General features: G+C 41.5%; 1 pseudogene across 1 annotated transcript; it reads right to left on the minus strand.

Annotated features, from left to right (window-relative positions):
* Positions 1-10,451: 10,451 nt before the first annotated feature.
* LOC148063644 (semaphorin-4E-like) lies at positions 10,452-13,729 on the minus strand (annotated as a pseudogene). Its single transcript, XR_015713579.1, has 13 exons — positions 13,634-13,729; positions 13,501-13,536; positions 13,331-13,429; positions 13,143-13,236; positions 13,002-13,079; positions 12,790-12,938; positions 12,554-12,708; positions 12,341-12,470; positions 12,038-12,260; positions 11,782-11,897; positions 11,550-11,707; positions 11,387-11,439; positions 10,452-11,298 (listed from the first exon to the last, which is right to left on the minus strand). The product of XR_015713579.1 is annotated as a semaphorin-4E-like (transcript).
* Between the last annotated feature and the right edge of the window lie 1,343 nt (positions 13,730-15,072).

Here is a 15,072-nt window from a genome sequence, read left to right on the forward strand (position 1 = left end):
GTGGACGAAATCTTACTAGACTACCCGCATATTAAACAACCCAGACACAAATCAATTTGTTCAAGATGAAGTGATCAGCTTCTACCTTGACGGTAGATGGTGAATGGAGGTTTAGGCAGCAGCTGGAGACCAGATGAAGGTGGCAAGCGGGTGGATGTCAACGGAGTTGGAGGATGAGGATGAAGGAGAGGATGATGAGGAAGACAGTCAGGAACGAGGGAATCAAAGTTCTTTCGACGAGGGGACCAAGCGATTGCGTTCTGTACACCGAACAGTCCGATGAGTCACAGTGTCGGCTTCCTGGTTGTAGACACCTCAGGTGAACGCGCTGGAATGTTCACTTCGCTGAGGGAAAGTCTTTTAGGTCAGGAACACTTTCTTCTTACGGGAGGTAAGGATGATTCACGGGCTGTTGCTTCTTGATGGAGATTCGCAATCTGGGAGATGTGCTGCGAATATTGGAATAATCGGACCGGTCTGGTCAAGATTATTAAGAAACTCACGAAACTTTGCGGAGTCTGGAAGGATGCTGGAAGCGGGTCCTTCAGTGTGGTCCTCAGTTTGGACTTGCAGGAGCTCGTCAGGAGGCTGGAGATCGTCTTGAAGGCAGTTGGTGATGAACCAGTTTATCACGCGGGAGGTGATAAGCTCTGATGTAACGAGGTACACTCTGATGTTAAGAGGTACGCTCTGATCATTTGGAGGAAACAACACGAATTCTCTAAGTTGAACACAGTTCTTATGTTGAAACTTAGTGATCGTAAAAAGGGGCAAACCCTTATGATTGGTTGACGTTTCTTCGGCGGGAAAAGGGTCCTTCCAGACTGACACCCCCTCCTCCTCCTTCTTACCTCTCCAATTGTCTTTTCTTCTCATCACACAAGAAAAATCATATGTACATTAAAAATGCTAATGTTAAAACGATTTGTTCTTTCTAGATTCTTTTCCCACGGAGCGCGGACATTCAAATAACACCAAACATGACCAATGTAGAACACGTATTACAAAATGAAGGTTTTGATAATGATTAATTAAATTCTTATATTCCATCTGTGATTACTTTCTTCATTTTGATAACTTCAAACACCTTGCACGTAGCTCCATTCACTTACAAGTATATTTCTTTAAGCAGGTAATACACATTTCAATTAATATTATCCAAGACCCACACACACACATTTTGCCTGTGAAGACATCTGTTAGCACTTTCAATGTTGGTTCGCATCTTCACAAACTCTGTGTCTGCAGGAAGCCATAAACGTTCTTATCTGATCTTGGTTGGTTGGAATCTCACATGGAGTGTTGAACTCCTCATTCATTGAAGGTTTAGCTTGACCGTTTGTCAAACTTCTAATCCTCCTTGCTTCATGAAGTCTGGCTAATGGACTTTATTGCCCTGAAATATCCCTCCTCTGCTGTGATTACTCACTCGAAGTTTGTGAAATGCCAATTCCACCCGGTGTGGGGTTTTCTTATCAACAGAAGAATGTTGACACAGATCCTGAGGAGTGGTTGAGCTTTCACAGATGATATCCAATGAAGATATGTTCATTACACCAGTGAGTCCAGCTTCATTCCAACCACAGAGCCAGCCCTCCTGATCAACCTGTCTGTGGCGTGGCTCTTCCCGTTCGAAAAAACGATCACAAATCTCACATATGGCAAGTCAACTGTGCATTTATTTTTCCAGTCCAATGGTGCTTGATATATATATAGTGAGAGGAAACCAAAGAAAATCCAAAAATATTTACAATAAGACAGAACAAAAAAAACATAACCTGATCCCAGTTCTTCCGTAGCTAGGGTTCACCAACAGGTTTGTAACGTTCTCCTCATTAAATGTGGGTTAGATCCTTGTTGCTCCACTGTGCAACTCAGGAGAAAGAGTGACCTCTTCTGCAGCCGACATGCTGCTTTTAGCTGTTAAGCCCCTCCCAGGGGTGTGGTTGAAATAATTCCCCAGTCATAAATGATTTAACAATAAATGGTAACATTGGGGTTTCATGATGATTAATTATCATTCATAAACTAAATAAAAACATGTTCCAAAACCAATTATGAAATAATTTACCCGTCAAAATAAAGCGATAAATAAACAATATGACGCCTGGTCACATGACCTCAAACCCACGACCAGGTTTCCACTTAAGCCCCTGATTAGCTCCGCCCTGTCTTGCCAGTTGTGACTTCTGTGGCGTCATGCCACCAGGTAAGCTCTCTGTGTGTATGTGAATGTTTGCATGTGTATCATTGTCCATAGCTCTCCGCTTCCTGTAGACGGAGGCACTCCGTCACATTATCCCCCTCCTCTCGGAGGTTGACGATGTGCGGCAACCTAGACAAGTAGTCAGCCACCACATTGTTTTTTCCCGCTCGATGCCTGATCTGAAATCTGAAAGGCTGCAGGGAGAGGTACCACCGTGTGAGGCGACTATTATGGTCCTTCATGGTGTTCATCCAAGTCAGAGCTCGATGATCAGTCTCTAGGTCGAATTCCCGGCCAAGCAGATAGTATTTCAAACTCTCCAGTGCCCACTTAATCGCCAGGCCCTCCTTCTCCACGGCTGAGTATCTGGTCTCTCGAGGTTGGAGCTTGCGGCTTAGATACATGACTGGCCGTTCTTCTCTAGGGTCTCCTTGGGCCAATACTGCTCCCAGTCCAACCTCTGATGCATCCACCTGCACCACAAACTTCTTGCCAAAGTCTGGGCTCACGAGGACAGGGGATGAACAGAGAATGTCTTTAAGGGTCCTGAATGCTCCATCACACTCGTCCGTCCATGTGACCGGGTTCCTCTGGTCTTTACAGGTCAGTGCTGTTAGTGGTGTCGCGATGCTGGCAAAATGAGGTACAAACCTCGGGTACCAACCAGCCAAACCCAGGACGGAGCGAACCTCTTTCTTGGTGCGTGGTCGCGGGCAGTCCCGGATCGCTTCCACCTTGTCCATTTGGGGCCTCACCTCTCCCAGTCCCAGCTGGTAGCCCAAGTAACGTGCCTTCTGCCGGGCCCACTCACACTTTGACGGGTTGAGTGTCAATCCTGCCTCTCGTATTTTCCCCAGGACCAGCGTCAGGTGTTGCAGGTGCTCCTCCCATGTGCTGCTGAAAATCACCCAGCATCCAGGTAGGCCGCACTACAGTGGTCACAGCCCTGGAGAACTCTGTCCATAAGCCTCTGGAACGTCGCTGGGGCTCCGTGCAGGCCGAAGGGGATCTTAGTAAATTGGAACAATCCTGCTGTTGTCCGGAATGCCGTGTATTGCCGACTGGTTTTTGCCAGTGGTACGGACGGTCCTTCCACTCCTTCAGTAGGTTCACATGGTATGCCTGCTTCTGTCTCTTCCTCTCTGGGTGCAAAATCTCATAGGTTACTGGACCCATTTTCGGTACAACCACATCCGTTTCAGGGTTTGGTTGAACCGTTCTACCAGACCATCTGTCTGTGGATGGTAGGGTGTGGTCCTTATGGCGGAAATTCCCAACTGTTTGTGAAACAGCTGCATAAGCCTGGAGGTGAAGTTGGTACCTTGGTCGGTCAGGATCTCGTCAGGGATTCCAACCCTGGAAAACAGCTGCACCAGTGCTCTCAGAACAGCTGGGGCGGTGATTGTGCGCAGGGGAAAAGCCTCAGGGAACCGGGTCGCATAATCACAGACCACCAGGATGTACTGGTGACCTGCACTGCTTTTCACCAGTGGTCCAACAACGTCCATGGCAATCCTGCGGAATGGAGTGGAGATGACAGGGAGAGATTGCAGGTACGCTCGGTCGGACTTACGGGCAGAGCATGTTTTTTGGCATGTGGGGCATGTAGCACAATACTGTTGGGTGTCAGTGTATATGGATGGCCAATGAAACCGGGAACTGATGCGTAAGTATGTTTTGTGGCGACCCAAGTGTCCTGACCATGGAATGGTGTGTGCTAGGTGCATGATCAGTGCTCTACAGCACGCAGGAACTACTAGACGTTTGTGTTTATCACCTACCACGTACAGAACATCATTGTCCAACACAACAATTTCTTTCCCCACACAGTTTTCTTTTGCCTCCCCAAACTTGGCAAACAAATGTTTTAATGTACCATCTTCCCTCTGCAGTAAAGAGATGTTCTCTGGCACATTACACAACCCATCCGTTTTTAAAGAATTAGGCTCTAACAGCTTCAACTGCTTCTCAAAGCGGCGTTGTCGACGTGACTTTTTGGGGCCCTTTGTCCCACCATTAAACAGACTACGGTCAAAGTCTGTAAACGGATGGACGGAAGGGTCAATGTCAGTGGTCTTTGGGGTGTCCTGCTCACACAGACGGCTGTTATTGTCTGTGAGTGGTGGGGCACCCACCTTAGTCATCGATCGAGTTAACACAGGACAGGATGTATCACCATTACCCTTAATATGTGTTTTCCCAAAAACATTTAGCTTATTTTCCCCCAGCAAGGGTAACAACACAGGAAAGTCTACTCCCAGGAGCGCTGCAACCGGTTGTTGTCTGGATGCTGTCCCGCTCGCCTAGGAAGCTGGTACTCTCCTGGCATTGAGGTATTGGAGAGCCAGTGTAGCAGCTGTGAGCCCATCCGGTGGTTCATGCTCCTTCACCCAGGTCCTTACATCCGGAGACAGAACACGAAGAAGCTGTTCCAGGATGATGATCTCCCCGACCTCCTCCTTGGTGTGCTGCTCAGGACGAATTCAGCATCGGTAGAGTCCCTTCAGGCGATGATAGGTCTCCGTGGGGTTTTCTCCTCCTGGCCTTGCCACCGTCCGGAAATGCTGCCGGTAAGTCTCTGGCGAGATGTCGAACTTCAACAGCAAAGCTGCCTTCAGGTCTCTGTAGCAGTGGGCCCTCTCCTCATCCATCGCGGTGTAGGCCTCCAACGCTTTCCCCGAAAGAAGTGGAACAAGCCGGCGTGCCCACTCAATCTCTGGCCAATTCCAGGTTTTAGCGATGCGTTCAAAACGCAGGAGATATTTCTCAATGTCCTCCCCGGTGTTATAGGGTGGTATTTTGGGGTCACTGTATTACCTGTGGTTGGCTCTCTGCTCCTCAAGTCTGCTACTGGAATACATACTTGCCGGTGGTGCTTGGGCTGCTGACACTGGCATGTGAAAAAGGTTGGCTGGTCCCTGGAAGGCCTGCTTTGATGTTACACAGCTCTCTTAACAGTCTTTCTTCTCTCCTGGTTTGGCCTTCCAGGAAGCCTCTCATCGGAGTCACCAGCTCAGACTCTGGCTGACTCCCTGATGCGGTAGCAAACTTGGCTCTGCTGCCTCCCTCATCTTCAGACAACGAGGGTGGAGCGGTCTCCCATGCTGGACCACCACATGCTTCCTCCTCTTCTTCTTTCTCTCTCTGCTGAGACCAAAGTCCAGTGCGGCGTCTTGGCCGAGGCACACTTTTCTTTCGACTTGCCATATCCCACTTCTGACACCAACTGTGGCGTGGCTCGTCCCGTTCGAAAAAACGATCACAAATCTCACATATGGCAAGTCAACTGTGCATTTATTTTTCCAGTCCAATGGTGCTTGATATATATATAGTGAGAGGAAACCAAAGAAAATCCAAAATATTTACAATAAGACAGAACAAAAAAAACATAACCTGATCCCAGTTCTTCCGTAGCTAGGGTTCACCAACAGGTTTGTAACGTTCTCCTCATTAAATGTGGGTTAGATCCTTGTTGCTCCACTGTGCAACTCAGGAGAAAGAGTGACCTCTTCTGCAGCCGACATGCTGCTTTTAGCTGTTAAGCCCCTCCCAGGGGTGTGGTTGAAATAATTCCCCAATCATAAATTATTTAACAATAAATGGTAACATTGGGGTTTCATGATGATTAATTATAATTCATAAACTAAATAAGAACATGTTCCAAAACCAATTATGAAATCATTTACCCGTCAAAATAAAGCGATAAATAAACAATATGACGCCAGGTCACATGACCTCAAACCCACGACCAGATTTCCACTTAAGCCCCTGATTAGCTCCGCCCTGTCTTGCCAGTTGTGACTTCTGTGGCGTCATGCCACCAGGTAAGCTCTCTGTGTGTATGTGAATGTTTGCATGTGTATCATTGTCCATAGCTCTCCGCTTCCTGTAGACGGAGGCACTCCGTCACACTGTCAAACCTGTTGACAGTCCTCTTGGACACATTTCCACCCCAACACACCACAGCATAGAACAGGACATTGACCACCACAGACTGGTAGAACATGCAGAGGAGCTTCTTGCAGATGTTAAATGATCGAAGCCTCCTCAGAAAGTACAGTCTACTCTGAACTTTCTTATATACATGGTCTGTGTTGCAGGACCAGTCCAGTTTACTGTCCAGCCACACACCGAGGTACCTATAGTTGTCAACTATCTCTACCTCGTCGCCTCTGATGGACACTGGACGTGGCTTTGTCCTCGACCTCCCGAAGTCCAAGACCAGCTCCTTAGTCTTTGAGGTGTTCAGCTGCAAGTGGTTCCTCTCACTCCAGTCCACAAATTCACGTATCAGACTCCCTACCAGTTCCTGCTTCTTCCTCTATCTTTAAACAAATGATCAAAACCCACACATTTCTATAACAATTTGTCTCCAATCTCCAATAGCCAACACAAACCCTGCCATTTTCCTGAGATAGACCCGTATCCATGCACTTGGTCATTTTTCTAACGGCGGAAGTTCTACCTTCCAATCCATCTGATCTCGTCTTTATTTTATTTTCCCCGTTTCCCTTACTTTTATCTCCATCTTTAGAGGATTTTAGTGGTGTGCTTTGGTCAACTTTATAGTTCAAATCTTTGTTTGATGGTTCATTCACTTCATCATCCAGCTGCTGTATAGTCCTTTTATCCTTATCTATTTTTACCATTTTAATCAGCATAGAAAATCTGTCTTCATCAGTTTTTTTGTTTTTTTTTGTCGTTTTTGTCTTTTCTAACAGAGCCAGTCTGCGTTTTTCACTAAACAACATGCTTGTTTTCCTCCTTCTAATGACTTCTAGCTCTGGAGTAATGTTTTTCACAGTTTCCCCAAGAATATCTTCTTCAGGCATCGGCATGCCCCAATCAGGCAGATTTCCAATCTTTCTCTGCTTCTTAGCCCATTCATACCAGTTTTTCACAACGTTCTTCCGATCCAACGGACTCATTCTTTCCATATATGATCCTGTTCCACAAGGCTGCCATTTTACCCGTAGTTCAGATAAATCCATTTCTTATTTATTTAATTATTTTTTTACAACTGTTTGTCTCCCTCTCCAGAAACATAGACCTTTCACGCTTGAATGCTTATATTATAATACCCCAAATTATTTCTTAAAAAAATTGTGGTATGAAAATCACAATCAAAAACGCCCTTTTAATCCAATAGAAGTTTAAAGATAGTTGTTCATAAAACTATTTTTACCTATAACTTTATTAAAATAATTAACCAAGAAAGCTGTTTTTACCCTTTTTTTTTTTAAATTGCAGAACTTACAAGAAAGAATATTTTTTAACCCAGTAGAAATTTAAGATAGTTGTCTATACATTTTTTCACACAAAACTTGAAAAACACGCTGCATTAAGCAAGAAATTTGTTTTATTTAATCATAATATAAGTACTGACTATGCAACCAACGTAAACGTGAGATGACGACGAGAGTATATTCCAACTTTGTTTTTCACTTTCATCTTTTTCTAAAAAACTTGCGGCACCCAACTCGCAAGAAAAGCTTTTTTAAAGAAAATAGAAATTAAAACGCTTCAATACTTATATTATAATATCCAAAATGATTTATTAAAAAACTTGTGACATGAAATTTAAAATCAGAAAATGCCTTTTAACCCAATAGAAGTTTTACGGGAGTTGTCCGTAAAACTACTTTTACATATAACTTCATTAAGATAATTATCCAAGAAAGCTGTTTTTACCCTTGCAACTCGCAGGACAAAACTTACAAGAAAAACAATTTTTTAACCCAATAGAAATTTAAGATAGTTGTCTATACATTTCTTCACATGAAAATTGTAAAAGCACAATGCATTAATCAAGAAAGTTTTTTTTAAATCATAATATAAGTACTCACTAGGCAGCGTAACCATACCCAAAACTTGATTATTAACCAAGAAAGCTGTTTTTAAAGAAATAATTCCATTGGCGCTCCTTCGGTTTTCAGGCGATCTCAGAAGGGGAGAAATAGATGGCTCTATAACCTGACAAAAGAGCACATTTTGCCACTCAAAAGAATCCCAAGCCGTTTTAAAAGGATCAAACCACAGAGTCACTTCCAAGTTTTAAACTTTGCTTCCTAGAGAAAGATAAACAATCCAGAGTGTGTAACGGGTCGTTTATTCGACGCATCAAGTCAAAGAAAATACAAGCATTAAATAACGATCGACCGGACCAAATGGCACCTGGCAACTTTACCGTTTGACAGCTACGGGCAGAATGGTGTTGAGCTCTAGAAACCTTGCTCTATTTAAGACAAAAATTCCTTCCGGAAGGTCGTCTTTTTCGAGCCAAATTGTTCTTTCAAGTTCCCTGTGTCAACCCCACTGAGAGGGTTCCTAATTTGTTCCTAATTTGTCTTCCTGTAATCTAATTATTCAAATGTTCTCGGGCTGGGGTCACCTTCTCTTCCCTCTTTCGCTCCACCTATATCTTGCTTCGTTCTTTGATATACAGTTTAAGGTGTGATTCGCAGGTAAACAAATGTTTGAAACTACCGGTGTCGTAACTCTAATTCTGATTCAAGCTTGTCTCCAACCAGTCTGAATCAGTCTGAGTGGAATGTTGATTGTGAGTAGAAGTGAATGTGTGTACTCAAAGGTTCTTCCCGCTCTTTGATCAAACTAGTAAATTATACTTTATTTTTTGATTATCTTTATGCATTAATCTGGTGTATGCCTATACAACAATTTCAATCCTAGAGTCCTGTTTTAATTTACGTTTCCTGAGTATACCAGTGTAATGAACTATCTTAATTGGAAACCATCTGTGAAAGCCCAACCACTCCTCAGGATCTGTGTCAACATTCTTCCGATGATAAGAAAACCCCACTCCAGGTGGAATTGGCATTTCACCACTTTGCTTGAGTATTCACAGCAAGAGGGGGGGGGGATTTCAGGGCAATAAGATCCATTAGCCCAGTTTCTCAAAGCAAGAAGGATTAGAAGTTTGACGAACGGTCAAGCTAAACCTTCAGTGACCAGGTCAACAACACTTCATGCAAGACTCTTCCCAACAAGATCAGATAAGATGAACTTTATGGCTTCCTCCAGATGAGTCTGTGAAGCTGCTCTTCACCACTGAAACCATTCACAGGCAAAATGTGTGTGTGTGCGTGTCTTGGATAATATTCATTGATATGTGTATTACCTGCTTAAAGAAATATACTTGTAAGTGAATGGAACAAATCGTTTTAAAGCATTTTAATGTACATATGTTTTTTTTTGTGTGACGAGAAGAAAAGACCATTGGAGAGGTAAGAAGGAGGAGGAGGGGGTGTGAGTCAGGAAGACCCTTTTCCCGCCGAAGAAACGTCAACCGATCATAAGGGTTTGCCCCTTTTTACGATCACTAAGTTTCAACATAAGAACTGTGTTCAACTTAGAGAATTAGTGTTGTTTCCTCCAAAAAATCAGAGCGTACCTCTTAACATCAGAGCGTACCTGGTAACGATAAAAGATGTTCTGAAAATAAACCTTTTTATAAGGCATATAAAACACTACACCAGGGAGCACAACTACTTCTGTTAACCGTCTTTTTAGTTAGTAGTGCAATTAAGTCAAGCGTGTAATGTAGCGAGTCTGTGAAACTGCCCACAAAGTTATCAATTTCATGGTGTTTGGGTAGAGTTTCCTGACACACTAGACTAGACATTTTACTGAGCACTGAGGGAATTGATATCTTAAATTTGGTTATGGCACTTTCCTGACAGAGTGCTCCTGCTCTGTAGACTTGGCTCATTCAAGATAAACTCAAAGATTATTAATTATAAAAAAAAAAAGAGCTGAATTCTGAGGAGGGACAATAACATTTGTAATTTCAAGTCCGTATGCTAGGACAAGATCTAAATGTGTTCTTAAAGCAGTGAGTTGGTTCATGTACATACCAAGAGAAACCAAATGACTCCAGGATAGAATTAAACGCGTTAGGCAAGCTATCATGGACCATATCCATATGGATGATAAAGTCACCAACAATAATCACTTTCAACTTCAAAGAAAGTGGTTTAAAAATATTTTTGATTAAAGTTACTTTTATTGAACAAAAAAGAAAGGAAGATGTTTGAAAGTAGTTTTAACCAGGTACACTGTTTTTTCAAGAAACTAACCAAAGTATACACAATAAATGAAATTATCAGATTTTTCAGATTTTTTTTTTTTTTACATTTTATTGAATCTTTAAACACATCAGAAAAATAACATCAAATCAATAATGAATTCTTCAAAACAGTATTTAAAACAATCTTAGTCACTTAGATATCTACAAAGGCATAAAATCATATCAGTAGTAGAAATAAAACTTAAAAATGTATTTTTTTTTGTTGCTGTCATAAGGTCGACAGTGTAATAAAATTTTCGGAAGATGTAAGTACTCTTACTGAGCAGACCATTGACATGAGTCAACATGTGTCTCTCTTGGTGGTGCTACATAAAATTACTGATCAGCAACGACATCCTCTGACAACACCAACCAACCTTCAACCAGCTCCACCACAAACACTAAAACATTGAATTATGGGTATTAATTTAAAGGTCACCCCAAACACTACCAGGTTCACCCATACCCAAAACTAAGACGAGGTCTGGATTTTAAACATGAGTGGAAATGTTATCTTCATTTTCTTGGTTGTCATCTACTTGCTCATTGATGTTGGTGCATGCTTGACAACTTTCGTCTGTGATGGCTCTTGGCTGTTTGTTCTTGCATGGAAAACCAATGTGGCCTTTGCAAAAGTTCCAAATAAAAAGTCCACAGAAAGAAAAAGAAACCAGCGCCAACCCAATCTGCTGAGACAGGAGAGCGTAATCATATTGCTGAGGTTGAGTCTCTTCTGTCTTTTCTTCAATGATGACATTGTACTGGGCAACTGTGGTTTTGTATTCAGCATCTTTGGAGCTCATCACAGACAGACAGCAGTAGTGACCAGTGTCAGACTTTGAGACCTCCAGGATGAGCAGTCCATCTTGTTGCTCCAGACGATGAGGTGAAGAGACCAGTGGGGAGTTATCTTTCTCCCACCTCATCGTTGCCAGCTTTGATTCCAGAGAGCAGAAAAGTTTTAAATATCCAGGAGCAGTAAGAGATTTATTCTCAGTTTGAGGTTCTATGAAAGACACAACATTTTAGCGCTAAGCTGTTTTTATATTCATTATGTTGGAGGTAACCTTTGTTCGGGAGTTTGATCCACTCACCATTCTTTGGACATAGAGAAGCTTTGCCTTCTTTCAAACTCTGGAGCGGTTCTCTGAAGAAAAATATAATTATTATTTAGCATGTTTTCATCTCCCAATAACCATGATGTGTGTTGTGATCCACCTTGAACACTGCATCTCATATTTTTGAACAGAAACTCACCTCTGTGTAGCAGAAAGAGCTGAACATTTGCCAGCAGCGTGGTCCCAGCCACAGTAAGGATCTCTGGCAAGAACACAGTCCATGCAAGACAAAGATCTTCCACAAGAGGACAGGGACACCTGTACTACTCCAGAGACTGAGCCTGCGTAGATCTGACGCTGCACATCAGAGAAAAAGACTTAATTCAGGGATTCAATTCAACATGAAGCTCAACACTCTGTCATGACATTACCGTGACATTGGAGAACTTGAGAATCTTGATGGGCTCTGAGGTCTTAAAGACTTGAACTTCCTCTATGATGAACATCTCTCCGTCATAGTTCACAGCTTTTACGATGGTTCCTTTCTCTTTCATGTCAGAAAACAAAGAGTTGTTTTTATGTTTGACATCAAGTAAATACTTATTACCATATTCTAACAGATTTTCATCGTTTGTTTTATATTTGCACATTATTTTTTCTAATCAAGATACAATGACAAATACACACTTGTGCCGATGAACATCACGTGGTGTTTGTCTCCATCCGTGGTCTGAACCTGGTCAATGATGATGTTTGTGAATTCTTCTCCCCCTTTTATCATTAACGCTTTTCCTCCCAGTGGCTCAATGGCCTCCATTAGTATGGGAAAATTGATTCTTCTTTCAACTATGTTTGCAGAGAGTTCTCTACTATCATTGATTCCAGCCTTCCGTGCTGCATTATCTATGCACTGCAAGAAGATGAGCAGAAGCAGGATTTCATAAGATGTGTGGAATATATTTTAAACAAACTTTAACATAGAAAACCTACTGATCCAGGTTGAAGAACTTGTAATGGATCTTTGTTGGGCCCCCATCCATCAGAAGACCTTCTCATGAATGTTCCTTCTGAAAACACTCTGCTGATGTCTGTCACACCGTAGACACACACTGCTGAGCAACTGCGTAGAAAGAATGTAAAAAGATGGATTCACTTTGAGAAGAAACAAACAGAAGAATTCAAACTTGGATGAAAGATACACACGTCTGTGATGTGAAGACAGCAAAGAACAGACATGACTTCCAGTCTTGTTGGGGGTCACACCAGCGGAATGTGTCCTGGATCATGGAAGTCCCTTTGCAACCTTTAACAAATGATGTCCAACTGTTCCGAAAATCAAAAGGACCTCCACGGTCTCCCTAAAAATCACAAGCATTACTTTTATGTAAACATGAGAAAGACAAAATGGCACTCTCTCATCAAATGTTTTTTGTTTTCACCTTGCAGACTCAAACTACTTAGCTAACATGCGTAGTTTTATAGTCATACTCCACAGCTTTCTCACTGAAGAACAAGTAGATCTTGTCATCATCTCCAGTGTCACTGTTTTCACTCTCAGGCATCATCTCCATTGAAACAAATGTCGGATCTGTCATGGATAGAAGAATGTGATAAAGATCTGAAACACTGATGTTTGATCTCATTTATTTACCAAAGAAGCTTTTCTTGGACGTTTTGATTGCAGATCCTTTTGAGAAAACTTCTCCAACAGCTGAGTACAAATCGTCTCCTTCAAATAAAAGAAAGTTGCAACAGTGCAAACCACAGATTCATCACAGATCTTAAATCTAACCAATCATGAGGGAGGCAGAGCTCTCAGAAGGATCGAGTGGACAAACTGATACTTCATTATTTCCCTCGAGAGTCAAGTTACCATCCATGTATGACTGCAAACGCATACATAATAATCAATACTTTTCCATGAATTTATTTATTCATGAAAACATTAATATATAAACATACTTAGGTCACAGTTCTCACCATGTAATCACTCTGTGGTTTTAAAGCATTGCTTCCACAAACCAACACCCGGCCGTCCTGTCTTTTCAGCAGGGTTTTAATTTGGTTCCTGCATTCAGTCTGTTGATACATAAAATCACTCAAAGATTCAGTTCTGGATTACACATATGAAAACACACATCATAACTTACAGTTGGATTAATTGATTTACGATCACATGTCACGGCCTGTTCTGGTATCACGTCCCATTTCACCAAAAACAATTGAATAACATGTGAGAATGTTGACGAGCACAGAGGCAGAGCAATAAATAATAATTCTTACAGAGTCATTTTTCTTGGCGATGTTGTTGAGGTAAAGGGCGTACACCATTCCACTGGCACCCACCATCAGCAGGCCCAGGTCCTCCCTCAGCAGCATGGTGGAGTAGTCCAACACTCCCTTCTCTTGAAACGTGTTATTATTGTCACCTTGGTAGAAGATGAATGATGAATAAACTACTGCACTAATGTATCATTAATGATGAATAAACTAATGGACTAACGTATCATTATTGTTGAATAAACTGCTGTACTAATGTGTCATTACTGATGAATAAACTACTGGACTAATGTATCATTAATGATGAATAAACTACTGGACTAATGTATCATTAATGATGAATAAACTACTGGACTAATGTATCATTAATTATGAAAAAACTACTGGACTAATGTATCCTTAATGATGAATAAACTACTGGACTAATGTATCATTAATGATGAATAAACTACTGGACTAATGTATCATTAATGATGAATAAACTACTGGACAAATGTTTCATTAATAATGAATAAACTACTGGACTAATGTATCCTTAATGATGAATAAACTACTCAGTATGTGTGAATGGCTGTCAAAGCGCTTTGTGACCCTGGTCTAGAAAGGCACTATATAAATAGAGATTATTATTATTATAATTAATGATGAATAAACTACTGGACCAATGTATCATTAATGATGAATAAACTACTGGACGAATCTATCATTAATGATGAATAAACCACTGGACTAATGAATCATTAATGATAAACAAACCACTGGACACATGTATCTTTAATGATGAATAAACCACTGGACTAATGTGTCAAGAACAAAGTCTTGAGTGTTACTTACTGTCATAAGGCACAAATCTGCGAGGGACAGGGTCCAGTACTGATGCCAGGGTCGACAGCAGGGGCAGAAAGTACACCAGTAGATTCATTCTTGCTTCTCAGAAGTTTCAGGTTTCTTTTTGATTGTGCACCAGATAATGCTGGACGTAGCTATATTTATAACCTAACTGGTGTGTAGAAATAAAAGGCATTAAAGGCTGATTCTTTCAAGTATGACAAATAAAGCCTCACAATAGCAACTATGTTATGAGCAGGGTAAAAATGACTTTATTCATATGTGCTAATTTAACTTAGCAAGAAGCTAAGTGGAATTCCTGAAGCTGAAATGATACTAAAGTTAGCAATGTTTAAATATTTGTATATTAGGTATTGTACTCTTCTATGAGGATCTTCATTTTTTTTTTAAATAATTTGTTTTCTCTCCGTACCAATAGTATAAATTGGGGGCCTGAAAACCCACAACTGTGGTGCCAGATGTTGCCGTAAAAAACATTTTAGTGAACCCTTCGACAAACTAATACATGTGATAACAGAAAAACATTTAAGTAAGATTTTTTATCTCTGTATGAATGTAGATGATTGTGTTAAGTATTCACATTGAATATAAAC

Source organism: Callionymus lyra, chromosome 16 (genome assembly GCF_982586985.1).
Source record: "Callionymus lyra chromosome 16, fCalLyr1.hap1.1, whole genome shotgun sequence".
In the NCBI taxonomy this organism is placed as follows: Eukaryota; Metazoa; Chordata; class Actinopteri; order Syngnathiformes; family Callionymidae; genus Callionymus; species Callionymus lyra.